Source organism: Tenrec ecaudatus, chromosome 15 (genome assembly GCF_050624435.1).
Source record: "Tenrec ecaudatus isolate mTenEca1 chromosome 15, mTenEca1.hap1, whole genome shotgun sequence".
NCBI classification, from domain to species: Eukaryota; Metazoa; Chordata; class Mammalia; order Afrosoricida; family Tenrecidae; genus Tenrec; species Tenrec ecaudatus.
The window spans coordinates 87969334-87984951 of record NC_134544.1 but is presented as its reverse complement, the minus strand read 5'-3'; the positions used below and the strand labels follow the sequence as shown (position 1 = coordinate 87984951).

At 40.4% G+C, this 15618-nt stretch overlaps 1 pseudogene; it reads left to right on the top strand.

Annotated features, from left to right (window-relative positions):
- The first annotated feature begins 710 nt into the window (after positions 1 to 710).
- Positions 711 to 13293, top strand: LOC142427580 (uncharacterized; annotated as a pseudogene).
- The last annotated feature ends 2325 nt before the right edge of the window (positions 13294 to 15618 follow it).

The following is a 15618-nucleotide window of genomic DNA, read 5'->3' as shown; positions in this document are numbered from 1 at the left end:
GGGGAATGTATACTTTTTCATATATATATAAATATAAATTTCAATCTAATAGATGTCATGTAAGTGTTTATTATGGAGCCTTGGTTTTAACATATGCTAAGAGTTGGACTTCTATCTTCAAGGTGAGAGGTACACAGCCATTAGCATCCTGTTATGCCTTTAAAGTCTTGAAAGCTCTGTACAGCAGTTCTCCTGTGTCCTATCTGCAGATTATACGTCTAACTCTACTTGATGGTGAGTTTTAAAGTGTTTCTAAAGTGATTATACAATTTATAGTTCTTCTATAAAATAATCATTAGTTTATAATAGCTCTTTATATAGCCCATTTAAAATGTTTCCAGATGCTTTAATTAACATATTTATCTTAAAGATTCATTTGTTATTCTCCTTGAGAGTCACACAGTAAGGAATTGATAATTCTGTGTGCTGTGAGGTAGGGATTCAAATGTTTTGTTTCTTCTTTCTGACATTTATATTTGATTGCCCAATCTCTATTTGTTATAAAGTAATCTTTTATTCACATGTTTTAAAATTAATGAGTTTTATATTTTTTTGCTCATGTTATAAGCATGCTTCCCAATACTCATTGAGGGGACCATTAACAGTATTGGGAACTTTGTGTGTTAAGAGGGAAAGAACGGGCTGCACCGCGACTTTCTCTCTCTCTTCCGGTCCCTGGCGTTCCGGGAGCTGCAGGCGTCGGTGCAGACATGGCCAAATCCAAGAACCACACCACGTACAACCAATCCCGGAAATGGCACAGAAACGGCATCAAAAAACCCCGGTCACAACGATACGAATCTCTTAAGGGGGTGGACCCCAAGTTCCTGAGGAACATGCGCTTCGCCAGGAAGCACAACAAGAAGGGCCTGAAGAAAATGCAGGCCAACAACGCCAAGGCTGCGGCTGCTCGCGCTGAGGCCATCAAGGATCTTGTGAAGCCCACAGAGGTCAAGGCCAAGATCCCAATGGGCGTCAACCGCAAGCTCAGCGGACTGGCCTACATTGCCCACCCCAAGCTTGGCAAGTGGGCTCGTGCACGTATTGCCAAGGGTCTGAGGCTCTGCCGGCCCAAGGCCAAGGCACAAAGCAAAGCTGATGCTCCAGCCAAGGCCACGACACCAGCAAAAGCTCCCAAAGGCGCCCCTGCCCCAGCTCAAGCTCCCAAAGGCCCCCAGGCTCCCACAAAGTAGAGTTCTTTGTGAGGGCGAGAGGGACTGGTGTGAGCCCTGGGCTGCTGCCTGCATGGCGCTGGTGTCTTCTTGTGCTGTTTGTTGTACAAATAAACCCACGTGGCGCTGAAAAAAAAAAAGAGGGAAAGAACAGCATCTGGACCTACAGGTTATGTGTTACTCACATTGTATTCTCCCATCAGCTTGCAGATGGTGCATCACCAGCAGCTTAGAGGAAGGAGGAAGAAGCGCCTGGTATTATTATTTTGGGGATGTCCTCATGAGAGATTGAAATTTGTGAGCATCATTAGCTGATCCAGATAAAATAAACAGAGCATCCCAGTTGCCGGCAGTGTTATAAGGATCAGAGAAAATGCCCAAAGCTCAGGTGATTTTGATGTGTTTTATCCTTTTCTGTATTTCCTACTGGAATTGTAGGAGCCTGTGTAATACTGATTCAGTTCATTGGAAAAGTGGAGATTTGAAATACTAGAAGTTAGAGATAAACTTTGACTCTGACTTCAATATTTGGCTGGAGAAGTTTAGGAGTATATTGATCATAGGATTAACATAAACTATTGACATTGAACATAATATATCAGTGAGGATTCTTTGGATGACATTATCTTCCAACTCATAGTTTATTATTCTATGGCCAGCTCCTGAGAAGCATTCAAATGATATACTATGCATAATTTTTAAGGAGAAATAAAATCACTTTTTTAGGAGAGTTCACTTTCACTATTCCATGGGATTTTGTTTGAGTAAGTTCCTTTAAAGCTTCTTTCTGAAGGTTATATATTAGATAATCTCCCAAACAGCAGCATTCTCATCAATGCATCTAACATGGACCCTGTAGCAGTAGTGGTTTAAAAATGGCTGACAGCAGCTCACCTCCTCGCACTATGGAAGCAGGAGAGAGAATCAACATCAGCTTGGATTTGTATGAGGCAGAGCTTAGACAGACCTGTACCCTCCAGTAGATTTCCAGTTATGACACCAGTATCTTTGCCACAGCCCTCTCCTACTCAGCTCAGTAATTTTTTTTGCAGTTGCCATGGGCTAATTACACTTCAGAGTCACAGATAACAGGGTGTAATTTGATATCAGAATCAATAGGCTACACATTGGCTTTCATATTAAAGAATCATGTAAGCACATTTGCTCTTCTTCAGGGCAGGCCTGTTTTCCCTGTCCTCTATCAGACATTTTTCCTTCTATAGGTTGGTTCATTTCTTAATTCCATCTTTATAGCATCCTCTCAACTTCTTTGGGATATCCTCTTGTTGATCTTGACTGCCACTTTCTTGGCTGAAAAGTCCTTTCTGGACCTGTCACCATTGGCTCTCTCACTGTGTCCCATCTGCCCTTGTCTTTATCTCCATTACACAGCTCTTGATCTGTGAATACTATGGTTCATTTTGCAGGAGCAGCAGTAGACCGGTCCCTATGAAGTAGAGGTTCAAGATGGTCCATGATTTGCTCTCCAGCATTTTACAAAACTAAATAGTCATCAAGTAAATAAATCCCTCTTTATGATGTGGAAGCTGGTGAGTCCCTAATCAGTGTAGAGGTCAGGGATCAATCTGTAAGGTTCTCCTCATCCATGTGTTTGCAAAGGCTAATGAACCAGCTCACCAGGTCAGACCACAGTCCACTGCCTCACAAAGTGAAGTTGTTGAATCTGGTCAGATAATAGGTTGCAGGGACTGAGGAACCCAAATGGGAAGGTCAGGCAGCAAGCTGTTGACTCATAGAGTGAGTGTATTGAGCTGTCCAGTTAGCTCACACAGGCGGCTTGCAGTTGTCATTCAAGGAAATGGCTCATGAATTTCTGGAAGCTGCAAATCCCTAATCCATGGGTTCATTCTGAACTGTGTGGCTACAGGGGCTAACAAAACCAAATCAACAAGTCAGATGACAGGAAATGTCTCTCTCTCTTCTTAAACTATGCCTGCAGTTCTCTCTCTCCCTCTTGATATGATGGCTTCTTGGGTTAACCTACCACCTTCCCTGCCTAGGCAAGGTAAGGAGGGCTCCAGAGGTCCACCCAACAAAACTACGAGTGGCCCTTGCAGAGCATGTGGTGAAAGATGGCAGGTTCAAGAGGACCTTGCAATTAAAATTAAGGCAATACGGTCTGAAGGTGGCTGAGAAGAATTTGTCTTAGGGTTGTCAAGAGGAGCTTGTCCTAAAGTGGCCTTTAATAACTTAGAAAGTTGTTCTGCATTCAGGAAGGGAGATATTGCCCATGAACATTCTGATCTTGGTTCTGGTTAAAGCTGCTTGTTCCTGATCCCAAGTTGAACCTTGTTCATGAATAGACACTTTGTTCTATTGAGTTTTGTGTGGCCACAGCAGCAGATTACTAGACCCAGAATTGAGACAAAGAGTCATGTGAGAGGAATGACTTGTGTAAGAGTTGACAAAAAATGTTGGAGAGCTGAGGTATGTTTGACCTCCCCCATCTGAAATGTTCCTGATACTTATTGCCACTGAAGGTTCCGAGCCTCTTATAATGGTGATACCAGTAGAAGCCCTAATTCCATTTCATAATAAACAGGTGTTTATCTACTTTGTGGGAGTATAACGCTGAGCAATTTCACTGGAACTCAAAATTTTAATGTTATGAGTGGGTGCATTATTTTGGGGCATGGAGGTCCCCAACACTCGAAAAGTGATCCTCTGGAGTGACATTGCAATTGTGACAAATATTAAAAGACAGAGAGCAGACAGTAGGACACAGGGACTCTCTTCCCAGGTCAGGACTGAGCGTGAATGTATTTTCCAATGGATGTACATATAGTGGAACTTACAGATCTTTCCATAAGGCGTGCATGTCATGCCGTCAGCATATGCATAGTCAATGGGTAATAGCATCAGCGGGTAACAGTATAAATAAGGAAAGTGTGAGTTACCATCTTGAGCTAGTGCTACTTGACTGCAAACCCGCCCTGAGCCCTCCCCAGGCATTTACTACATTTATGTTGGGCCCCTCCCCAGGCATTTACTACATTTATGTTGGGCCGGCTACAGAACCTGATTGCTCTGATCTACAGATAACCTTCAGGCATTGTGAAGTAGCCCCGTACAGAAATGATTCATCTACTATGGTACCTTCTTTAAGACTGCTCCTTAATGGAGAATTATTGTAGGGGGTGGGGGCACATTAGCTGGCCTGGAGAATGTGTATTTGAAAACATTTATTTCTCAGAACAATGGAGATCTTTCTGAAAATTGGGCTAGTTTTCTGGGCTGATGGTTGCGAATATAGAAATAAGGTCAAATATTTTCAACCAAGTCCTCAGTTAGTTTTTATTACTGTTTTGATTTCTTTACTGTAAGATATATATTTTTAAATCTTCAAATGGAAAATACACCATTAAATAGACTCCTCTTACTACAGGAATCACTGACATTCAATGATGTGGCTGTAAAGTTCACCTGGGAGGAATGGCAGCTCCTGAACCCTGCTCAGAAGACACTATATCAGGATGTGATGTTGGAGAACTATCGCATCCTGGTTTCCATTGGTGAGGAGAATTCTCAAGTCATTGGCTCTGTCATTGACTTTTCCTATCTTACGTGTTGAAATCCTTGCTGTGTCTGTGGTGTTCTCAAAGCGATAGATTCTCATTGCATTCTCTGGTCCAAGATTAGTGGGGTAGGCCTTCTACCCTTGAGAAAACACTATTTACTTTGTTCCTTTGAACATTATTTTCCTAGAAATACAACATTCTTCGGGCTTTACAAACTTTAGGTTAATTTTAGTGTGACTAAGATGCTGTAATTTCTCATAAACAGGTTATGTAGTGTCACCTCAGAAGCTTTCTCTCAATTGGAATAAGAGAAATGTGTTCGGTATTAGAAACAAGTTATAGTGGAATTTTTTCAGATGCATGGTCAAAATGCCTTAAGGCAATTTGACTGGGGGAGTTGATTCAACTGGTAGAAGGCTCACATGTATAATAGGTGTCAGAAAATGCATAAAATTGCACACTTCTTTGAATTCTTCTAGATGTTGAGTAAAGTAGACATGTAGCTCTTATGAAATTAAATTTCCATTTACTTGTTTTACACTATTGTATGTTTGCTTGAATAAGTTTCTTTCTTTAACATTCTGAAATTTTCTCTTTTGCATGCTTCCACTTTACTATGAAAATCCATCTTGCTAGACTCTCTCCAAACAGAGAATTCTGAATTTGTGACTGTCCTCTGAGCACAGCACATTCCTCCCCTACTGGGTAAGAATGGATTTCCCTTTGCAGTATGCAGCACCATCTTGGATCTTGAACTCCCACCATAAACGGGTCTCCTTTGGGCTTCCTTAGCTTCCCCCCTTGGAGTTTCTCTAAAGGTTTTGGTGTCCATTTTCTCATTTGTTGTCCTGTTCTTTTAAAGTTTTCTTCATGCAGGTGATATAAGTTCTTTCTGTTTTCTTATAGAGATGGTCAAATTGCCTTCTCTGTTGGAATTCTTTAACAGACATGTTTCTCCATATTTTACTCCTTTTGGTGAAACACGTTTATGACTTCTGTTATTTTCAGGTATCTAAAATTATCTTCCTAGCAAGAAAATTATCAGCTTAAAGTATATTTTAGTACTATACCTTAAATTTTTTTCTACCTGTAAGATTTTTTTTAAGTTGTCTGTTCCTCCAATAATTTTGGAAGTGGAAAGGGCATGTTTTTTATCATTATGCACATGTCTGCTGCGTATTCCTTAGTATGCAGTGTGCCTTCCTTAGGCCCACCCCTTCTTAACAGGTTCCAATACACGAACGATGACCTTTGCTGCTTCTAAAGAACATTTTTGCAGTATATTCCAATAGATTTTATTGCTGTTATTCAAACAATGAGTAATATATTCAACATTGCTCTCTTTTCTGCCTTTTGAGTAGCCTTTTGGTTTCCATATGTAAGATGTCTTTCGTGTCATCCCACATCTCATCTGGTCTCAGTCACTAGTCTTCAGTCATCAGTCTTTTATTCCTCAAGTTTATTTTTTACGTAGTCTCTCAGCTCTGTGATCTAGCTACTTTTCCTTGCTTTTACTTGGATTTGAGCAATTGTTCGGTTCGACAGTTAACCCCTAGGCATGTTTTGACTAATGAGCTTTTCCACCATTTCTTTCTATAGATGTGGTTGATTTGATTTTCATTTGTTCCATTCCGAAAGATCCATATGTATAGTTACCATTTCTGATGCTTAATAAGAAATTTGGTATGAATTCATCATTAGTCTCAAAATTTTATCAGTAAACTTGTATGTCCTGTCACTATTGTTACATTTTCCAATTACTGATACTTTCCCCAAATTTTACATTCATCACTGTATATGATTGTATGGTTGATCAATATCAGGCTGCAAAACTCATGTGAAATTTTCAATATATATGTTTTTCAATATTTTGTTGGGAGCTCTTATAGATATCATAACATCCCATAGTTCAGTTACATGGAGGAGTACTATACAATTGCTACCACAGTTTGAAATGTTTTGTTCTTAAATTCCTTGGTATTAGCTCCACTTTATCCTCTCCCTCCTCCACCCTCAATTTCTTTATTGTGGAAAACAGAACCTGGATGAAAGCAGCCTTATCTCTATACTCCTGACCACAGGGCTTGGAAGACCAGTACTAGTGTTAGAAGAAAACCTTCTCAAGCCCCAAGGATAAAGCTAGAGCTGAAATGCACAATCCCCAGATAGAGTTTTCTCCGCAATGCCCTCCAGTAAGATGTTAGTATACAGCTCCTACAGGCCGCTGACTTCTTGCTACTCAGCTAAAAGTTGCCTAGCTATAAAAACAATCAGCTTCCCTTTGTTGCTGTCACTCAAGGAATCAACTATCCCTTTGTCTCTTAAATGCCCTCTGAATGTATCATAAAAGGTTGTGTAATTGAAGGACAGCAATAAAAAGACTTTGTATTTTTCACTAATTTATGTAATCTCAGGGCATGCAGCCCCCCTCCCCACCTCACAGACCCCTACCTACCTAACAAGGTAGGCAGGATCTTTAATCTGGGATGCCTGAACTAATTGGATGAGCAATTTAAGACCAGTGTTGAGGGCAGGTGGAGTAGAGTAACTGTCTCCTTAGCAGGGCGAACAATAACAACACGTCTGCTCTTATAGTTAAAGCTACTGGCAGATAGTAATTAGCCATGTGCTGGTATGAGGTATCATTAAGGTAACACTATAATGAGAGGATATTGTGGGGATGATTTTTAATTAGGAGAATGTAACTGGGACTCTTCCAGCTTACAATTGTGAATGCCTCTCCACCTAGATACCAGGCTTTGCAGTCTTCCTTCATTCTGAGAATAAATAATTTGTTTGCACCATTCTTCTTGGCCCTCATCTTCCCACATCCTGATACTTATCATGAAGTAGTCTAAAAGAATTCAGATCCTGAATGAAAAAATATTTTCTTCTATCATGCTCACCTTCCCGACACAACCACTGAAGACAAAGCGGGTGAATAAACAAATGTGGTGAAGAAAGCTGATGGTGACCAGCTACCAAAAGATATAGCATCTGGGGTCTTAAAGGCTTCAAGGTAAACTAGTGGCCATCTAGCTCGAAGCAACAAAGCCCACATGGAAGAAGCACACCTGTGTGATCACGAGATGCCGAAGCGATCAGTTATTAGGCATCAAAGAACAAAAAATCATATCATTGTGTGCTCACTTCCATGATATGATCACTGAAGACAAATGGATGCGTAAGTCAATGTGGCTAAGAAAGCTGATGGTGCCTAGCTATCAAAAGATGTAGTATCTGGGGTCTTAAAGGCTTGAAGGTAAACAAGCGACCATCTAGCTTAGAAGCAACAAAGCCCACATGGAAGAAGCACACCAGCCTGTGTTATCACAAGGTGTTGAAGGGATCAGGTATCAGGCATCATCAGAACAAAAAATCTTACCAGAGTGAATAAGGGAGGGAGTGCGAAGTGGAGACCCAAAGCCCATTATTAGACCACTGGATATCCCCTTGCAGAGGGGTCTTCGGGAGGCAATCAGCCAGACAGTGTGTGATGTAGCAACGATGAAAAATACAACTTTCCTCTAGTTCCTAAATGCTTCCTCCTCCCGCACTCTCATGATCCGAATTCTACCTTGTATGTCTGGCTAGGCCAGACGGTGTACACTGGTACAGATAGGAACCAGAAACACATGGAATCCAGGGTGGATGATCCCTTCAGGACCAGTGGTATGAGTGGAGATACTGGGAGCATAGAGGGAGGGTGGGTTTTAAAGGGGGAACCGATTAAAAGGATCCACATGTGACCTCCTCCATGGGGGACGGACAACAGAAAAGTGAGTGAAGGGAGATGTTGGACAGGCAAGATATGACAAAATAATAATTTATAATTTATCAAGGGTTCATGAGGGAGAGGGGAGCAGGAAGGGAGGGGAAAAATGAGGACCTGATTCCAGGGGCTTAAGTGGAGAGCAAATATTTTGAGTATGATAAGGGCAGTGAATGTACAAATGTGCTTTACACAATTGATGTATGTATGGATTATGATAAGAGTTGTATGAACCCCTAATAAAACGATTATTTTTGCAGTCTATCTGCAGCAAGGTCCGGGGGTCCCTCAAGGTGGGTAATGACATCGGCGAGGAGACAGAAACCACACGACTCAAAGGTTGCGGGTGACTGTTCCAATTTTATTCATGCAAAGCTTCAGCATATATATTCTTTTTCTTGCCTTAAAGCTTATGGCCTGAGATCATTCATCAGGAAATTCTCAGGCCACAAGACCATGACAAGTTACATAAATCACATCGTGATTCTTGGTTAAAAATTAGTACATCTTGAAACTACAACTTTCTCAACTACAAGGGTGATAGACATAAACCTTCTAACAATAACTGAGCACACTTCATCCAACTAGGGTGCATTGTTCTAACTATGAAATCATTAAAGCATTAATACATTTCATTATCAAAAATTACTTGACAGGCTTTGGCTGTTCTTTATGTTCCTTCTTGGGCTGTTCCTCTAGGGTTTTCATTTCTTGTTCTTTCTTTTCCACTAAGTTCCCATAAATTAAACTCCCAAAAGTCTTTCTGTACCAAGATATGAGTTGCCTCACAATAGGGAGCTTTGTTTTAGTGGACTTCAAACACCACGGGGACCTTCCTCTTGCTAACCTTTCCATAAAACTTAAACTACTAAAATGAACTTGTACACCTTCTTTGTTAACCATTCTTATGCCATTTTCATTACAAGCCCCTGTATAAGGTAAATCAGGGTCAGGAGCTCTATTTCTCTTTGGGTTATTTCCTGGAGGGGGATGCCGTATTTTAACCCCTATGCTGTAACCAATATAAGGAAAGGGAAAAACTGTGGGAAGAGGATGATAATTTTTTAAAAGTCTTACACAGAAGCTTCCAAACGAGCCTCTGAGATTTCTGTGAGTTTTGGTTGCACTAGCTCAGCCTGCTCAGGATCGAACATAAATTCCTTAAGTGGGGTTTCTGGCATCCAGTTTCTAGTTTTATTATACAATACACTTTGCTCGCAGTCAGGACATGGATCTTTCCAAACCATAGGAAGGGAAGTAACCTCAACTTCTGGGGAATATTCCTCAGTTGACATCTGTTGTTTCCTAAAAGGGTAAGTGATCAAAATTATCAGGAACCAGACATCAGCTACAATTTTCAATAATGATATCAGACCAGTAATTCCAAAGTGTTCACGGGGTTTGCGGAAGGGACCTTCCTTGGTGGAGCCTTCTTTAAATGCTCCTCCATGCACTGACTTTGTCAAGGCCCATGGTTGGAAGTGTTCTCGGCAGATTATAATAAAAATTCAGGATATTCCCACATTCACACTTGTCTGTTATGTTGTGTCTTGCCTTCTGGAGGTTTGCATACCTCGCTACCATATGAACTCACTGTTAAACGTCCTGGCGCTCTTATTCCGGCACCAGAGATGAGGCAACTCTACCGTTTTTGCTGTCTGCTCTATCTTCTTTAATTGCATATGCAACTACTAAGGGCCCATTCCACATTGGGCTGGATCCCTCACTTTATGTTTGCTTTAATTGGCGCACAAATCTAAATAACACTGGTAGTAAGTGGTCTTGCCTACCACTGACAAACCAATCCTTCAGGGAAGATCTTTCAATGTGCTTTTGGATAATGAATATGATGCCAATCTTCTTGAATTTGTCAATCTCAACTTTATAAACCACCTGATTATCTAATTAAAAATAGCCAGTACCGGTCTACTAAATTTGAATAATGCATAAACTATCAATCTTTAACATTCCATTTTGTTTTGACAACTTGCAAATTTTTCATGATTTTCATGTATGCCATTTTCCAATTATTAGAGGATGTTTACAGCTATTTTTTTTTCCTTTTCAGTCATGTCATGTCAAGTACTGACGGTTCCCAAAGCTCTTCTTCTATCTGCATCATTATTGTTGACTGTAATTTGAGGATTTAGTACTTGTTCATTGTTATTTCATTGCCATCAAACCTGAGGGCTGCATGTTCCAGAAGTAGATCACTATGTCTTCCCCCAATCCCTATTTCTGGAGAGTCTACTAAGACCTTTCTACTATGGGTGATCCTGCTTGTATTTGAAATACTGGGTGGCATTGCTTCTGGCATCAAAACAACTTGCAAGCCACCACAGAACAACACTGTAAGATAAGTGGTGTAAGCTAGAATACAGACTCCATAAACATTAAGAATATGTTTCTGTACCATAATACCTTTCCTATATACCTGTAAAAATGTGTTTCTCCCAAGTAGAACATTTGGCATTTTTCACATTCACTACTTTATCTAGTATTTAGTTGTCTTTCAGTAAAGGTTGATGAAATGAATACATCTAACCTCTACCAATTGGAACTAGCAAGCCTTATCACACCTTCAGTCTATTGGTTTCAATTTGTTCCTTCTAGTACATTTGTTGTATGTTTTCATGTACCTCTTTAAGCAAATACCTAATCTGTATCCATGCATCACTTTCATATCAACCCTGATTTCTACAAGAACTATTTTTAACATTTGGATTATTTATACAATTGTATTTCATCCAATGGACAATAAGCATTAAGCATAGTGTTTATTTATATTCATATAAGAGGGTTATTACTAAAGATCTATTTTGTGTCAATGCATATTTTAAGGGGTCCATTGTAAATCAAGATGTTGAAAAGAGTCAATTTTCTATTCTTTTATAGATGTCCAGAAAGATGATGATCATTTGCTTGAGCACTTGAAATGTGAAAGATACATGGACAGAATGGAACAATGCTATAAATTTAATACATTGGAAAGTACTGTTTATCAGCACAAAAATAATTTCCTACCAAAGGAAACTTATGAGATGTTCAGTTTATATGAAAGAATTGTTAAATCAGATTTAATGATTCTGAAATTAAATCAGGACAGAAGCAACAAAACACAGAAGTCATTTGTGCTCAAGCAAGATGAGGAAACTTTCCTCCACATTGAACAAGAGCAATTTTTTAATGAAATGAAATTTCCTGAGTGTGAACAATCCAGGCTTCTGAAGTCACAGTGGATTCAACACCAGGAATCTGATGAAATTGAGAAACCACACACAGGTGATAAATGTGGGACAGCCTTCATCAAGGAGTCTTTGCTCTATGAGCATGAGATCATTGATAAACCAGATAAGACCTATGAATGCAGTCATTGTGGGCAAGAATTCAATAAAGTGTTCAAACTCAATGAACTTTATCAAAAAGCTCATGAAAGAAAAAAGCGATATAAATGCTTGGAATGTGACAAAACTTATCACAGTAAATCATATCTCAAGGGATATCGTGAAACTCATGGGCAGAGATGCCCTATGTGTGCAGTGAATGTGGGAAAGACTTCACCAGGAAGAGTGATCTCACTGCTCATCAGCAAACTCATACTGCAGAGAAACTCCATGTATGTAATGAATATGGGAAAGGCTTCATTCAGAAAACACATCTCAAAACAAATCTACGGACTCATACAGGAGAAAAACCCCATGTATGTGATGAATGTGGAAAAGCCTTTCTCTGGAAGTACAAGCTCACTGTTCATCAGCGAACTCATACTGGAGAGAGACCCTATTTATGTGATGAATGTGGAAAAGCCTTTCACTGGAAGAATGGGCTCACTCTTCATCAGTGAACTCATACTGGAGAGAAACCCTATGTATGTGGTGCATGTGGCAAAGGCTTCATTCAGAAAATACATTTTAAAGCTCATCTACAAACTCATACTAGAGAGAAGCCCCATGTATGTGGTGAATGTGGCAAAGGCTTCATTCAGAAAGTACATCTGAAAACTCATCTACGAACTCATACAGGAGAAAAACCCCATGTATGTGGTGAATGTGGAAAAACCTTTAACTGGAAGAACGAGCTCACTGTTCATCAGCGAACTCATACTGGAGAGAAACCCTATGTATGTGATGAATGTGGAAAAATATTTATTGGGAAACCTGCTCTCCTTTATCATCAGCGAACTCATACTGGAGAGAAACCCTATGTATGTGATAAATGTGGAAAAGCCTTCAACTGGAAGAGCAGGCTCACTCTTCATCAGCGAACTCATACTGGAGAGAAACCCTATGTATGTGATCAATGTGGCAAAGCCTTAACTGGGAAGACTGCTCTCACTTATCATCAGCGAACTCATACTGGAGAAAAATCCCATGTATGTGATAAATGTGGCAAAGCCTTTATCGGCAAGACTGCTCTCACTTATCATCAGCGAACTCATACTGGAGAAAAACCCCATGTATGTGATAAATGTGGCAAAGCCTTTATCAGCAAGACTGCTCTCACTTACCATCAGCGAACGCATAGGGGAGAGAAACCCTATGTATGTGATGAATGTGGCAAAGCCTTTACTGGGAAAACTGCTCTCATTTATCATCAGCGAACTCATACTGGAGAGAAACCCTATGAATGTGGTGAATGTGGAAAAGCTTTTATCAGGAAGACTTCTCTCACTTACCATCAGCGAATTCATACTGGAGAGAAAACCTATGTATGTAATTAATGTGGCAAAGCCTTTATTTGGAAGGAAGACATCACTGTTCATCAGCGATCTCATATTCTAGAGGAGGGTTGTCAAACTGGTGGCCTGTAAGCCACGTGTGGCCCCTGAGGTAAAATCTGAAATAAAATGTAAATAGAAAAATTATTATGAAGGAAATAGCACTTAGGGAAGATCAAGGCTATGCTGTACACCCATTTCCTTCATTAACGCTTTAACTACTGAAGATGAGTGAAATCACAAAATCAAAGTTGTTCATTTTAATTTAGACACCCCTGCTCTAGAGAAACCCCATGTATGTGATGAATGTGGAAAAGCCTTTATCAGGAAGAATTCCCTCACTTAACATCAGTTACCTCATACTGGAGAGAAGTCCAATGGATGCGATGAAGGTGGAAAAGGCTTTATCAGGAAGAAGGACCTCAGTGTTTATCAGGGAACTCATACAGGAGAGAAACCCCGAGAATGTAGTGAATATGGCAAAAGTTTCATTCAGAAAGGAAATCTCAAAATTTATGTGTGAGGGAAACCAGCCCCTAACACATCATCATAGGTCCGGTAGCCGCAATTGGACAATGATAATAAGTAAAGATTATAATAAAGTTATAGAGAGCATGAGAGATAGAAGAGAAATTGAAATAATGGAGTCAGACGCATTTCATGTTAGCATGCTCACCTCAGCCTCACTTGGTAGTCCACGTGGAGATAGATTTATTGCTAACCAAGGCTTTTATATTCTCTGGGGACGTGCAACTCCCCAATTACAGGGGAAGACATGTCACAAGAAAGCGTTGTGCTATAGGTAATACCGTAATGGGTGGGGTGGGGGGGTGTGATATAGGGATATATACGCAATAGGAAGAGGAGGGATTGGGTGACAAGATGGGTGGATCCTAGGTTCAGGATGGCATCCTAATTTTGGATTTCACTGATCCAGTTTGACCTGTTCTCTGGATCACAATAGAAACCATTATCAGTAGGGTGTAAACCCACCCTGCAGGGATCAAAGTGATGGCTGAAAACCTTTAGGGAGAAGTTGCCCATCGTTCTTAACAGCAGGGAGTGGACCCTACTTGTGGTGGGACCAGACAGTAGTCTGACAGCTGACTGCCTTCAGGGAGGTAACTTGACAATCATTTACCATTAGCTGTAAGCAGTGTCCTAAGTCTTAACATGTTTGGGGGAGATGATTTGGGAGAAAGCTTTCTGTTTCCCACATCTATGAATTTATACAGGAGATAAACCCTATGTATGTATTGAGTTTGGTAAAGCTGTTAGCCATAAACCATACCTTACTAGCATATTGGAGATTTCATACAGGATCTAAACTCCATGTATGTGGTGAATGTGGCAAATCCTTTCTCAGGAAGAATAAGCTCATTGTTAATCAGCAAACTTATCCTGGAGAGAGAGAGAAAACCCATGTATATAGTGAAGGTTGCAAAGGCTTTATTCAAAACTCATCTGTGGAATCATACCGGAGAAAAACATTTTATGTGTTGAGTGTGGTAAAGCTTTCACCCAGCCGTGATGCCTTACAGCACATCAGAGATTTCACAAATGAAAGAAGCCCTTTGCATGAATTAAATATGGAACATCTTCTTTGTGGAAGTCAGGTCTCATTAAACAGGAGAAAATTCTCAACAAGAAAACCTTTCATTGGAGTTAGTATAACAAAACCTTCAAAACAAAGGAAGAGGTGCTAGAGTTTGCCCTGGGCCATGTGTGGAAACAGTTGTGATTTACCATATGGGTATCCATGTTCTGTGTTGATGTCCCTCTACTAACATGGCCCACCATTTTGGGGGCAGATGACCTTCCAGACTTCCACAGTGCATGGGTACCTCATTGCTCTTTCAGTGCCCAAAAGAGAGCTGAACCTGGTGTTTCTTGATCACAGATGTACCAACCAGTATAGTAACCACCCAGATGCCAGTTGTGCCTGCCACACTTGCATGCTCTTTGTTTACCCTCCCTCCCCAGACAGCAGAGTAGTACCATAAAATAAGAATAAAAGAAATAGAAGATGTGTGGGAACAATTCATCCTGAAGATGAATTGACCACAGCAAACCTCAGCCTCTACAACCCTGAGACAAGAAGAACTAGATGGTGCCCATCTTCCACTACTAATTACTCTGAAAGTGATCACAAAAGAGGGTACTGAGTTGAGTGGGAGAAGAAAGAACAAACCAAAATCCTAAAATAGATCACTGTTCTGATGGAGACTTGGAATCCCCAAATTATGGACTTCAGCGACTCTTCAGTCTTGGACCTGTACTCACGCCTCTGACTCAGCTTTCAGCCCAACAATCTATAAGCTAGGAGGGGAAGATTAACATCTGAGGTATACTCCTTAGAACAATCAACCATACTAAATAAAAAGAACAGCGTTTGCTTATGGATAAGAACTCTTGAAA